Raw genomic sequence first — 15,000 nt, 5'->3', positions numbered from 1 at the left:
GACTCAGCATTTTTCCCAGGGAGTCAGGCTAGAAGCAGTGAGCGCACCCAGTATGACTTTTGCTTGTGCAATGATGAGTGTGTTCCGAGATACCCGTGCGGCGGTTGTTGTTAGTATCACTGCCGCGTTTTACGAGAATTTCGAGTTCTTTTTTTTCCCATTATGGAGTGGTGAGTGTTAAACTATTGTTTTGAAGGAGTGGGTTTTGTTTAAATATTTCAGGGTTATGGGATTGGTTCAAGAGGTCAACAATTTTTCTTGTCTTTGCCCCATAGTGATGTGTTTTCTTTATTTGCACGTGTTTATAATAGACGTATGCATTCGTCTTTGTTTAAAACATAGGGGTGTATTTTGCTATGCATGTGAACTGTGCTTGGCTTAGAGACACAGCGGCCACAATTTTACGGGCTCAGCACATTTCTGCAGAGAGACGCGTTGCATTGCGAGGGTACTGGCATCCCTCGGGGGGATAGTTGCATGGAGGGTACTACTGGCCTCCCTCGAGAGATAGTGCAGGGGAGGGCACTAGTATATACCTTGGGAAGGGGTCCTCAGACACTGTTCAAGGGGAGATGGGGGTACTACTGTGTATGCCTCGGGCTGTTCTGCCGCTTGACTGAGGGGTTGTTCTCAGGGGGGGAGAAACCTTTTTTTTTCTCATTGGGGGTGAACTCCTTTTTTTTTCTTTGTGTTGGGGTATGGATTTGGCCTTGACATTGGATGCTAAGATATCAGCTGATTGATTAGTTGATGAAGTGAAACGCCCGTAGAGTCTATTTTTTTAGAAAAGAGATTTTTTTTTCTCTCTTGGACGAAGAGAAAAGGAAATAAAAAGAGATTTTTCTTTTCCGTGAATGCGGGGAAAGGTAGTTAACATGCACGGGATGTGTTATATGTTTCTTTGTGCCTTGAAAGACAAATATAAGGGTGGGGGATACACAGATTATTTTTTTATTGTGTTGGAGAAATTACTTTGAAATGCCGATGATTGGTGTTGTATCTGTGTTGTGTGGCAATGGTGTTATGTCATGGTGTATGCTGGAGAAATTGTATGTCATAGGATTCAGCAATACTGTGTATGCTATTTGAATTTCACCCTTACTTGAGATCTTTGCAAGAGAATTATTGCTATGGAGAGTTATTATTATTATTATTATTAATAATTATACTTGGAGATGTCACGGGAGGTTTGCTTAAGATAATTATCATTACGGGAGAATTGTTTTACGAGAGATTTGAGATATTTCATGATTAGTTGATAATTATTACAGATAATTATTCATGGAGAATTATTACAATGAATTAATAGGAGAAGTCTTGTGTTAATTATTTGTTGAGTTTTTGTAACTTTGGAGAATATTTCAGTGATTCACGGGGATGAGTTTTGCTGAATCTTGATGAATCTGGCTGAATCTTGGTGAATTGTGGTGAAACTTGCTGAACTTTTGCTGAATTTTTGCTGAATTCCTTGGAGAATGGACAAGCATTAACATTGGCGATATTTTTTGTACTGATACTGATGATTTTGATGATAGCAATTTTTTTTTTGGTGATTTTGTGATAATGATATTTCTGATACTGATTTTTTTTATACTAATACGTGGGCGTTTTAATGCTATCAAGGGAGGTGGAATCTTTTTTTTGAATATTGGGAGGAACTAACAACACATTATTTTTTTTTTTTTCCTCTTTTTTTTTTTTTTTTTTTTTATGAATTCAGCAGATAATTGCTTGACATCTAGTGAGTTACGGGAGATAGTGAACAAGGCCGTTGATTTTTCTTTCTCTTTTTTTGGAAATTAGCCATCGCTGACACAAGTTTTTTTTTTACCAGGGGTGAATTTGAATTTATTTTTTCTCTCCAGTTAGTGTGAATATTATCTCAGTTCATGACTTAGAGTCACTGTTCGGAACGTGTTTGTGTTTCAGCTATTTGACGCTAGAGAATATATGGGAGAATTTTTTGCATGTTTTGAATGCAAACGTAGTGGCACTACATTTTTTCTCTGGATATTTGTGTTCCAGAAATTGTGAGTTTTCTTCCACAATACAGTAGTTGTATTTGTGACAACTTTGTGAGAGATAGGAAACTTGGTTAAGTTTTCTAATGGCTTATGCTGTAGTGCATATGGAGAAGTCTTGGCTAAGACACTGTGAGTTGGGAATTCTGTTATAATGACTTGTGGCACATTAGTAATTTTTTTCTAGAATTTTCTAACAGTTTTATTTGCCGAGTTTTTGCCTTTTTTTGGTAGCAGTTATGCTAAATGGAGAGAGTTTTTTATAGTTTTTTTGACTATAACATTGAGTTATTCTCTGGAGAATTGGAGTTATAATTGAGATATATTATTTTGGAGTTATATTTTGAGATATAATATATGGGAGATATATTTTTTGGCTATTTTTGATATTTGCCAATGTGATATGAGCTATGTTTAGTTCAATTATTTTGCAGCCATCTTTGTTGCAAATGGAGACACATATTTGGAGATTATGGGGCAATATTTGTGAGTATGTGAGTTAGTTGCCTTGAGTGCACATTTTCTGGAGGTATATTTTTGGAGCCTTGTTTTGTTCCACATGGAGTATTGGGGAAATAGAGGTAAATATTTTGTATTTGCCGAAATAGAGGTGATTATTCTCTATTCTTGGAGTGGTGTTTTTTTACTGACATGTGGCTATTGGAGAAATAAGAGAGAATAATACAAGGGGTTGGTTATTAACCAAATGGAGGAAATATTTTTATAACGGAGTGGTGTTATTATTAATATGGTGTCATAATGGAGTTGGAATTAATCTTGGGCGGGTGACCCTTTTTTTTGTTTTTTTTGTCTTATGGGAGTTTTTTTCGAGACATGAGAAGATTTCTGTGGTTCTCTTTTTTGGTTTCGTGACTATTTAGAGGCGAGTGTCATTACTGCATTACGAGTCCTATGGAGGTGTGTGCATATTTTTTATGTTCTTAAGTGTATTATTTTTGGAGAAATATAATTTGGGGAAAAGTCATGTTGAGAGAATAAGTCTTTGAGACAATTTTTGAACACATTAGTCATATCCTGGAGTTAATTCTGTGAAATGTGTCAGCTAGACCTTTTTTTCTAGAGAATCATGAGTTTCCAAACTTATGTGTCTGACTAGACAATTTTTGTGCTGTTGTTTGAGCATGCGTCCGCAGGCGATTTTTCTGCTGACAAGCGATGTGATGAGCCGTGTGCTGACTTTTTTCCTCTGATGGTGATAGATCAGAATTTTCGCAATGTCTGGAAATGTTGACAATAGCATTTCACGAAAGCGCATGTGTGAGAGTTTGCTTTCTGGCAAATTCCATAACTTTACATGGAGCATTTCTTGGGAAAAACGCGGGAGTTATGCATATTATACATGTATTATGTATTTTGTGATTGGGGAAATCTTCTTGTGATTATCCTTTTTTTTATTATTTTTCTTCCTTTTCCTTGAGAGATATAATTTGGGGATTGAGCTTAAGTAGCATTTCTTTTTTGGACGGGAGATTTGATTTTACAGGGAGATGTAATTTTTCGAGGGTTGTTACTTAAGTAAAGGGAGTTTGACATTAAGTCTAATTGTAATTAATTATTGAGCAGTAAAGGGGTTTTTGCTGTTAAAAGTTGGAGATTTTTGCTGATTTTGTGGATTGTTTAAATATCAGAACTCGAGAGAACATTTTTTTGGGTCTGGGTGTGTTACGTGATTCTTTTTTTTTCCTTGGGCTCATTACGGTTTTTTTTTTCTTTTTTTTTTTCTCTTGTGAGCACATTCGGGTTGGAAATGTGAGTGCAGAATTCTGTGGAAGTTGCTGTGATTTTCTGAGTTGTGTGTGTGCTGATGTGTGAATTTGGAGAATTGAGTTGGAGAACTTGATGTTTCTTTTTCTTAGAGAGTTATGATAATGACTTATGATTTAGTAGTCATATTAAGGGAGTTAATTGGGAGACGTTCAGTTAGTATTTCTGACTTTTTGAGATCATTGTTTGATAGATGTAGTATGTCTGGGTTAATTTTCTTAGATTGACCAGTGACTTGACTGACATACTAACACCAAAAAAAAGTCGTCTCCCGACGCCAGCAAGACGTCCACCAGCCGCATGCAGAGAGGTTGCTGCCATGTTGCCCAGGGTGATTACAAGTATTTCCATGATGGTGATCAAGAGAATTCTACAGCGTGTCTTTTGGGGGTCTGCAGAAGCCGTGAGAAGTCTTCTACGATGAGGGAGGCATTCCGTCTTCCTACAGCTGCTACAGTCTGCTACAGGTGCAGCTAGTTGCAGACAAGCGAAGAGGGATATTCAAGAATCCTAATGCAGAAAATATGAGAGAAAATGCGTCTTGTGTTATTGGGAGATTAAAGCGTGATAAGACTTTATTTTATAATGCCAGAGACGTGCAGTTTCACTTATATTTTATTTTAAGCCGGCCAGTGTTTTGTGTTTATAAGCGATTTTGCTAGGCGGGGGCTAGCATATAAGGTGGCCGAGCTATCTGTAAGGCCTAGGGTTTTTGATAATAATATAATTGTCCATGTGTTCCCTGTGACCTATGGAATGTAGAGAACAGTGTAGAGGTAACGACCTGAGAGTAGCTGACAATGAGTTTCTGGGGATGGAGTGAGATAAAAATGCTTAGTTCAACAAGTCAATGCACGACAGTTTATGAACTCTTCTCAAAGTGCCTTTGTGAAACTGGATGCAGCTAGAACCGTGAGGCGCTAGCGAACTGTGTGTTCGTATGTGCGTGTGCGCCTCTTTCTGTTAAAAGTGTCATACCAAGCCTATGGGAGGATTTTGACAAGAGGGCTTCAAGCACAGGCAAGATGCCGTGGCATTCGCCGGGAGTTTTCTATTAACAGTGTTTTAGTGTCCGGTTGTTTGGGTAAGTGTTGAAGTGCTTTAGCAAAGAGTGGCTTGTTATCTGTTTGACATTTTTGTGATGATATCCAATATTTAAACCTCTGCTGTCAATCTTGTGTGTGTACTTACCGGGATGTGTTCTGTATCTTTGAAACAGACGGATCTGGAATGCCGGGGGACAAGAATTCCCAGAGGGGTGTAGACTTTTTTTTGGTGACCAGAACATGTTACATTTACGGGGTTTTTTTGAGTTAGTCTGTAAGACTGGATTACTTGATTGATTGATTTATTTATTAGTTGTTAATAAACGTTATTGTTATGATGCAACTCTCTCATTTTCATTACCTGTTAGAATGGAGAGAAAGAGGTGGAGAGAGAGAGAGAGAGGGATTGCCGAGAGAGAGAGAGAGAGAGGGATTGCCGAGAGAGAGAGAGAGAGAGGCGTGTGTGGTTTGCCTCCCGTTTTCGTGTCACGCTTACCTTATGAATAATGGGGGAAGAATCCCCCGATTTACATATATATATATATATATATATATATATATATATATAATATATATATATATATATATATGTATATATGTATATATATATATATATATATATATATATATATAGATATATATATATATATATATATATATATATATATATATATATATATATATATATATATATATATATATATATATCTTAAAAGATAGGTGTGGTGGTGAATATGTACCGAAGGGGAATTTTTTAGTTGATAATAATTTCGTCCCCCCATGGAATCGAGGGTGATTTTGTAAGGTCGAATCGATATGAACTTATTGCGTCTCTGTTGGCTGATTGGATAGCGTCACTGACTGTCCTGATTTCGTCCCCGTCCACCTTGGACGGTGGTTCGATCCCATGGGGGACGAAATTATTATCAACTAAAAAATTCCCCTCGGGTACATATAAATAAAATAATCATTTGGGAGGCAGAGTCAATTTGATTATTAAAGGACAATGTAGCATTGAATGATAATAAAATGAATCACGGTTTCGATGTGATATTATCCAACAAACAAAAAAGGCTACGTGCTGTCAAAACGATCGAATTGGCTAACATGGTAGACGGGGTTTCATATTGAGTTCTAATACGAAAGCCACCGAGTTCGAGGGTGATTTGAAGGGTCAGAATTGATATGAACTTATTAGCGTTCTTCTGTTGGCTGAGTTGGGATAAGCGTCCCTGGACTGTGATTTCCGTCCCCGTCCACTTGGACGGTTTTGTTTTGATCCCATGGGGGGACGAATTTTATCAAAAAACTAAAAAAATTCCCCTTCGGTACATATATTAAAATATATCATTGGAGGCCGGTGAAAATTTAGATATTAAAGGACATTTGTAGCTTGGGAATGGATATATAAATTAATCACGTTCGATGTGAATTTAAGATTCATTAAACAAAGGCTACGTGATTTGTCAACGCTCGAATTGGGCTAACAATGTATAGGGGTTTTCATATTAAATTGCTAATTACGAAAGCCCGAGGTTTCGAGGAAGGGTGATTTTGTAAGGTCAGAATTTTTGACATAACTTATTAAAAGGCGTCACTGTTGGCTGATTTGATAGCGTCACTGAAACTGCCTGAGTTCTTCCCCGTCCAACTTGGACGGTTTGTTGAATCCATTGGGGGGACGAAATTATTTATCACCTAAAAAATTCCCCTTCGGTACATTATGGGAAAATATATTTCATTTGGGAGACAAGGAGTGACTTTAGATATTAAGGACATTTTGTAGCTTGAATTATATAATAAATGAATTCACGTTTCGAAATGTGATAATTAATTCATAACCAAAAGGCTAACGTGCTGTCAAGACGCTCGGGATTGGCTAACATGGTTTAGACGGGGTTTCATAATCGGATTCTAATTACGAAAGCCACCGAAGTTCGAGGTGATTTGTAAGGTCCGAATTCGATTATGAACTTATTAGCGTCTGTAGGCTGATTGGATAGCGTCACTGACTGTCCTGATTTCGTCCCCGTCCACTTGGACGGTGGTTCGATCCCATGGGGGGACGAAATTATTATCAACTAAAAAATTCCCCCTTCGGTACATATATGAAAATATATCATTTGAGAGGCAGAGTGAATTTAGATATTAAAGGACATTTGTAGCTTGAATGATATATAAATGAATCACGGTTCGATGTGATAATTATTCATAACAAAAAGCTACGTGCTGTCAAACGCTCGAATTGGCTAACATGGTAGACGGGGTTTCATATGGATTCTAATTACAAAAGCACCGAGTTCGAGGTGATTTGTAAGGTCAGAATCAATGTGAACCTATTAGCGTCTCTGTTGCTGATTGGACAGCGTCACAGACTGTCCTGATTTTCGTCCCCGTCCACTTGGACGGTGGTTCGATCCCATGGGGGGACGAAATTATTATCAAACTAAAAAAATTCCCCTTCGGTAATATATGAAAATATATCATTTGAGGCAGAGTGAATTTAGATATTAAAAGGACATTTGTAGCTTGAATGAATATATAAATTGGAATCACGGTTCGATGTCATACATTATTCATAACAAAAAGGCAACGTGCTGTCAAACGCTCGAATTGGCTAACATGGTAGACAGGGTTTCATATCGATTCTAATTACGAAAGCACCGAGTTCGAGGGTGATTTGTAAGGTCAGAATCGATATGAACTTATTAGCGCCTCTGTAGGCTGATTGGATAGCGTCACTGACTGTCCTGATTTCGTCCCCGTCCACTTGGACGGTGGTTCGATCCCATGGGGGGACGAAATTATTATCAACTAAAAATTTCCCCTTCGGTACATGTATGAAAGTATATCATTTGGGAGGCAGAGTGAATTTAGATATTAAAGGACATTTGTAGCTGAATGATATATAAATGAATCACGGTTCGATGTATAATTATTCATACCAAAAAGGCTACGTGCTGTCAAACGCTCGAATTGGCTAACATGGTAGACGGAGTTTCATATTGATTCTAATTACGAAAGCACCGAGTTCGAGAGTGATTTGTAGGTCAGAATCGATATGAACTTATTAGCATCTCTGTTGGCTGATTGGATAGCGTCACTGACTGTCCTGATTTCGTCGCCCGTCCACTTGGACGGTGTTCGATCCCATGGGGGACGAAATTATTATCAACTAAAAAAACAACCCCTTCTTCGGTACATATATGAAAATATATCATTTGGGAGGCAGAGTGAAAATTTAGATATTAAATGACATTTGTAGCTTGAATGTATAAATGAACACGGTTCGATGTGATAATTATTCATAACAAAAAGGCTACATGCGTCAAACGCTCGAATTGGATGGTAGAGGGGTTTCAATCGTAATTACGAAAGCCGAGTTCGAGGGTGATAAGGTCAGAATCGATATGAATTATTACGCTCGTTGGCTGATTGGATAGTCACGACTGTCCGATTTCGTCCCCGTTTTTCTTGGACGGTGGTCGATCATGGGGGGAGAAATTATATCAACAAATTCCCCTTCGGTATATATGAAAATATATCATTTGGGAGGCAGAGCGAATTAGGATATTAAAGGACTTTGTAGTTTTGATGTATATAAATGAATCTGGTTCGATGTGATAATTATTCATAACAAAAAGGCTACGTGCGTCAAACGCTCGAATTGGCTACATGGTAGACGGGGTTTCATACGATTCTAATTACAAAAGCACCGTTCGAGGTGATTTGTAAGGTCCGAATCGATATGAAACTTATTAGCGTCTCTGTAGGCTGATTGGATAGCGTCACTGACTGTCCTGATTTTCGTCCCCGTTCACTTGGACGGTGGTTGCGATCCCATGGGGGGACGAAATTATTATCAACTAAAAAATTCCCCTTCGGTACATATATGAAAATATATCATTTGGGAGGCAGAGGTGAATTTAGATATTAAAGGACATTTGTAGCTTGAATGATATATAAATGAATACGGTTCGATGTGATAATTATTCATAACAAAAAGGCTACGTGCTGTCAAACGCTCGAATTGGCTAACATGGTAGACGGGGTTTCATATCGATTCTATTACGAAAGCACCCAGTTCGAGGGTGATTTGTAAGGTCAGAATCGATATGAACTTATTAGCGTCTCTGTTGGCTGATTGGACAGCATCACAGACTGTCCTGATTTCGTCCCCGTCCACTTGGACGGTGGTTCGATCCCATGGGGGGACGAAATTATTATCAACTAAAAAATTCCCCTTCGGTGCATATATGAAAATATATCATTTGGGGGGCAGAGTGAATTTAGATTATTAAAAGAACATTTGTAGCTTGAATGATATATAATGAATCACGGTTCGATGTGATAATTATTCATAACAAAAAGGCTACGTGCTGTCAAACGCTCGAATTGGCTAACATGGTAGACTGGGTTTCATATCGATTCTAATTACGAAAGCACCGAGTTCGAGGGTGATTTGTAAGGTCAGAATCGATATGAACTTATTAGCGTCTCTGTAGGCTGATTGGATAGCGTCACTGACTGTCCTGATTTCGTCCCCGTCCACTTGGACGGTGGTTCGATCCCATGGGGGACATGGGGGGACGAAATTATTATCAACTAAAAAAATTCCCCTTCGGTACATATATGAAATATATCATTTGGGAGGCAGAGTGAATTTAGATATTAAATGACATTTTGTAGCTTGAATGATAATAAATGAATCACGGTTTTTTTTTTTTTTCCCGGGAAAATGGTTTTTTGGGGAAAAAAAAAAAAAAAAAAAAAAAAAAAAATAATTATTCCATAACAAAAAAAGGCTACATGCTGTCAACGCTCGAATTGGCCTAACATGGTAGACGGGGTTTCATATCGATTCGAATTACGAAAGCACTCCGAGTTCGAGGGTGATTTGTAAGGTCAGACAATCGATATGAAACTTATTAGCGTCTCTTGTTGCTGATTGAATAGCGTCACTGGGGGAAAAAACTGTCCTGATTTTCGTCCCCGTCCACTTGTGACGGTGGGTTCGAATCCCATGGGGGACGAAATTATTATCAACTCAAATTCCCCTTCGTACATATATGAAATATATCATTTGTCGGAGGCAGAGTTGAATTTAGATATTAAAAAGACATTTGTACCTTGAATATGATATAAATGAAAATCACGGTTCGATGTGATATTATTCATAACAAAAAGGCTATGTGCTGTCAAACGCTCGAATTGGCTAATGTGGTAGACGGGGTTTCATATTGATTCTAATTACGAAAGCACCGAGTTCGAGGGTGATTTGTAAGGTCAGAATCGATATGAACTTATTAGCGTCTCTGTTGGCTGATTGGATAGCGTCACTGACTGTCCTGATTTCGTCCCCGTCCACTTGGACAGTGAGTCGATCCCATGGGGGGACGAAATTATTATCAACTAAAAAATTCCCCTTCGGTACATATATGAAATATATCATTTGGGAGGCAGAGTGAATTTAGATATTAAAGGACATTTGTAGCTTGAATGATATTTAAATGAATCACGGTTCGATGTGATAATTATTCATAACAAAAAGGCTATGTGCTGTCAAACGCTCGAATTGGCTAATGTGGTAGACGGAGTTTCATATTGATTCTAATTACGAAAGCACCGAGTTCGAGGGTGATTTGTAAGGTCAGAATCGATATGAACTTATTAGCGTCTCTGTTGGCTGATTGGATAGCGTCACTGACTGTCCTGATTTCGTCCCGTCACTTTGGACGGTGGTTCGATCCCATGGGGGGACGAAATTATTATCAACTAAAAAATTCCCCTCGGTACATATATGAAAATATATCATTTGGGAGGCAGAGTGAATTTTAGATATTAAAGGAAGGAACATAGTTTGAATGATATATAAATGAATCATGGTCGAATGTGATAATTATTCATAACAAAAAGGCTACGTGCTGTCAAACTCTCTAATTGGCTAACATGGTAGACGGGTTTCATATCGATTCTAATTACGAAAGCACCCAGTTCGAGGGTGATTTGTAAGGTCCGAATCGATATGAACTTATTAGCGTCTCTGTAGGCTGATTGGATAGCGTCACAGACTGTCCTGATTTCGTCCCGTCCACTTGGACGGTGGTTTCGATCCCATGGGGCGGGGGACGAAAATTATTATCACTAAAAAATTCCCCTTCGGTACAAATATATGAAAATATATCATTTGGGAGGCAGAGTGAATTTAGATATTTAAAGGACATTTGTAGCTGAATGATATCATGAAAAATCACGGTTCGATGTGATAATTATTCATAACAAAAAGGCTAGTGCTGTCAAACGCTCGAATTGGGCTAACATGGTAGACGGGGTTTCATATCGATTCTAATTACGAAAGCACCGAGTTCGAGGGTGATTTGTAAGGTCAGAATCGATATGAACTTATTTTAGCGTCTCTGTTGGCTGATTGGACAGCATCACAGACTGTCCTGATTTCGTCCCCGTCCACTTGGACGGTGGTTCGATCCCATGGGGGGACGAAATTATTATCAACTAAAAAATTCCCCTTTGGTGCATATATGAAAATATATCCTTTGGGGGCAGAGTGAATTTAGATATTAAAGAACATTTGTAGCTTGAATGATATATAAAATGAATCACGGTTCGATGTGATAATTATTCATACCAAAAAGGCTACGTGCTGTCAAACGCCTCGAATTGGCTAACATGGTAAAGACAGGGTTTCATATCGATTCTAAATTACGAAAGCAACCGAGTTCGAGGGTGATTTGTAAGGTCGAATCGATATGAACTTATTAGCGTCTCTGTAGGCTGATTGGATAGCGTCACTGACTGTCATGATTTCGTCCCCGTCCACTTGGGACGTGGTTCGATCACATGGGGGGACGAAATTATTATCAACTAAAAAATTCCCTTTCGGTACATATATGAAAGTATATCATTTGGGAGGCAGAGTGAATTTAGATATTAAAGGACATTTGTAGCTTGAATGATATATAAATGAATCACGGTTCAATGTGATAATTATTCATAACAAAAAGGCTACATGCTGTCAAACGTTCGAATTGGCTAACATGGTAGACGGGGTTTCATATCGATTCTAATTACGAAAGCACTGAGTTCGAGGGTGATTTGTAAGGTCAGAATCTATATGAACTTATTAGCGTCTCTGTTGGCTGATTGGATAGCGTCACTGACTGTCCTGATTTCGTCCCCGTCCACTTGGACGGTGGTTCGATCCCATGGGGGGACGAAATTATTATCAACTAAAAAATTCCCCTTCGGTACATATATGAAAAATATATCATTTGGGAGGCAGAGTGAATTTAGAATTTAGAATATTACAATGACCATTTTGTATACGTTGAATGATATAAATGAATCACGGTTCGATGTGATAATTAGTTCATAACAAAAAGGCTACCGTGCTGTCAAACGCTCGAATTTGGCTAACATGGGTAGACGGGGTTTTTCATATCGATTCTAATTTACGAAAGCGCCAAGTTCGAGGGTGATTTGTAAGGTCAAGAATCGATATGAACTTATTAGCGTCTCTGTTGGCTGATTGGATAGCGTCGCTGACTGTCCTGATTTCGTCCCCGTCCACTTGGACGGTGGTTCAATCCCATGGGGGGACGAAATTATTATCAACTAAAAAATTCCCCTTTGGTACATATATGAAAATATATCATTTGGGAGGCAGAGTGAATTTAGATATTAAAGGACATTTGTAGCTTGAATGATATATATATATATATATATATATTATATATATATATATATATATATATATATATATATATATATATATTCCTACTGTCAAAATGCATATATCCCCTCTTTGACTGTATAAAATATTTTGTATAATGATTTTGGCAACATTTGTTCAGATTCCTAGATAGCTTAGAGTTAGGATGTTTACAAATGTGTTGTTCAGATTTCTGCATTACATAATATAAAAAGATATATATAACGTAGAATGTAGAAAGAGAGAGATTTTCTTTGTCCGTTCAAAGCTAGAATTGTTTAAGTAACTTTTCATCTCCCTGAGATTAGAGGAACTCTGAGATCTCCATTTGCTTTCCTAATCTGTCAACACATTTGATTAGAGACCTCGAGTCTTCATTGTGTTTTGGGATTCTGTCATCATGTATGATTAGGGACTTCTGCTTTGATTGATCGAGTCGAGTATGTGTATTTTTTTAACAGACTGGTCTCATACGCTATGTCTTTGCCGAGGGCCACGTGCAGATTACACATTTTGTATGTAAAGTTGCGTAAGATTTCTAAGCTTCTAGAAAGATTTGTTGCCCAAAACGTTTTGTGTCATCTCCAGTCCAGCTTCCATAAGGGAGAAGAATTTCATTACATCTTAGATACTCAAGGCATTCAGATCTCTCTCTCTCTCTCTCTCTCTCTCTCTCTCTCTCTCTCTCTCTCTCTCTACTACATAGCACTTTTGATTTTAAAGTAACGTAATGATTTCGTACTTATTGAATGGTCACTCGTAACTTGTAAATTGCAGATTTGATATTTCTTACAGTTTATTTAGTGTTATTTAGTGTTTCTTGTGGAATCTCAACAAACATTGTTGTGTAACGGCGCCTGGTTTTGTGAAAGTGTGAAACAAGCCTGCAGCAAAGAAAGAGAATTGGTATACCAAGAAGGTAAAGTGTGTTATATTTTTATTAGTTGCAACTAATAACTAATAGGAGCAGTGATTAGGTAAAAACTAATAACTAAAAGGAACAGAGGTTTGGTAAAAACTAATAACTAATAACTATTGGTTACTATGGTTTAGAGAACTAATAACTAATAGTTACAATGGTTTGAGTGATATTTACATTTTTACACATTGCAAATTTTTGTGTTTGTTTCATTTGAAGTGATTTTTATGTTTTGTGCATTTATTCATTTTCTTATTGAAGTGTTTATTTTTGTGCATTTGTCCAATTTCTTATTGAAGTGTGTCTTTTTATTTTATATTCTGTGTGATTAGTACTTTTTGAAATTTTTGTATTTTCCACATTTTTCTGTATTTTCATTTGCATTCACAATTTAATTATTTTCATTAATTAATCATTGCACATTTAATTAAATTTAACACTTGTGAATTAATTTGCATTTACTTAGAATTCTTTTCAAGTTTTATTATTGTTTAGCACTTGTGAATTAATTTCCAAATTTCAATTATTGCCTAACACTTTTGAATTTTGATTGAATTAATTTTCTTGAATTTTGTGATACATTAATTTTGATTTAATTTAACTTAATTGATTCAAGAATTAATTAAACTTTACTTTGTTTTCAAGTAACAGTAATTTTCCCTGATATTGTGAATTTCACTTATAAATTTTGAATTTAATAATAAATTTTTGTATTTAAAACTTTTATAAGTGTTTTCATTTCCAACCAGTATATTTGCATTTGATTATGTTGATGTTAGGTAGAAACATAGAGTGGTGATTGATCTGTTTTCCTTCAATTAACTTGAAGTGACTTAGAACCAGGGAAGTACTTAGACTTCTGAAATCAGGAAAATACTTAAACTTTTAAAGTTGTTGATGGAGTGATGCCCTTTGATTAATTTAATTACTTACAAGATTACCTCACACCTGTTTTGATGAACTTAGTCTGATTTTCTGCAATACTGGTAAGTTGTTAAGGGATCACTGTTGCCTTTAGAGTATTCAGGTCGTTTAGTACCTGTGATGAGGGTTCAGGTGTCAGGCTTTTGTGAGGTAGCAAATTAATGATGATAAGTGTAGTAACCAGATATTTGGCACTTCGTCACAATATATATATATATATATATATATATATATATATATATATATATATATATATATATATATAGATAGATAGATAGATAGATAGATAGATAGATAGATAGATAGATATAAATGAGAAATTTCTGTTTGTTTGTTTATATTTTACCTCATTTCTTGAACGATTTCGATAAGGTTTTAAATATGTCAATATCAAAACCAGGAAAGGTCAAGGTGAAAACAGAATCAAAATCGGACCATTGAATGGGTAACAGGGTGGGGTGTGGGAAGGGGGTGAAATGTAAAAATTACTAAAAACAAAGATACCAGCGTCTAAATTCATTGTTTTTGAGTCACTGAGAATAATAGGGAAACTCCCGATGCCCTTAAGTCCAAGTT

Source organism: Macrobrachium nipponense, chromosome 16 (genome assembly GCF_015104395.2).
Source record: "Macrobrachium nipponense isolate FS-2020 chromosome 16, ASM1510439v2, whole genome shotgun sequence".
Taxonomy (NCBI): Eukaryota; Metazoa; Arthropoda; class Malacostraca; order Decapoda; family Palaemonidae; genus Macrobrachium; species Macrobrachium nipponense.
Note: the sequence above shows the minus strand (reverse complement) of the source record.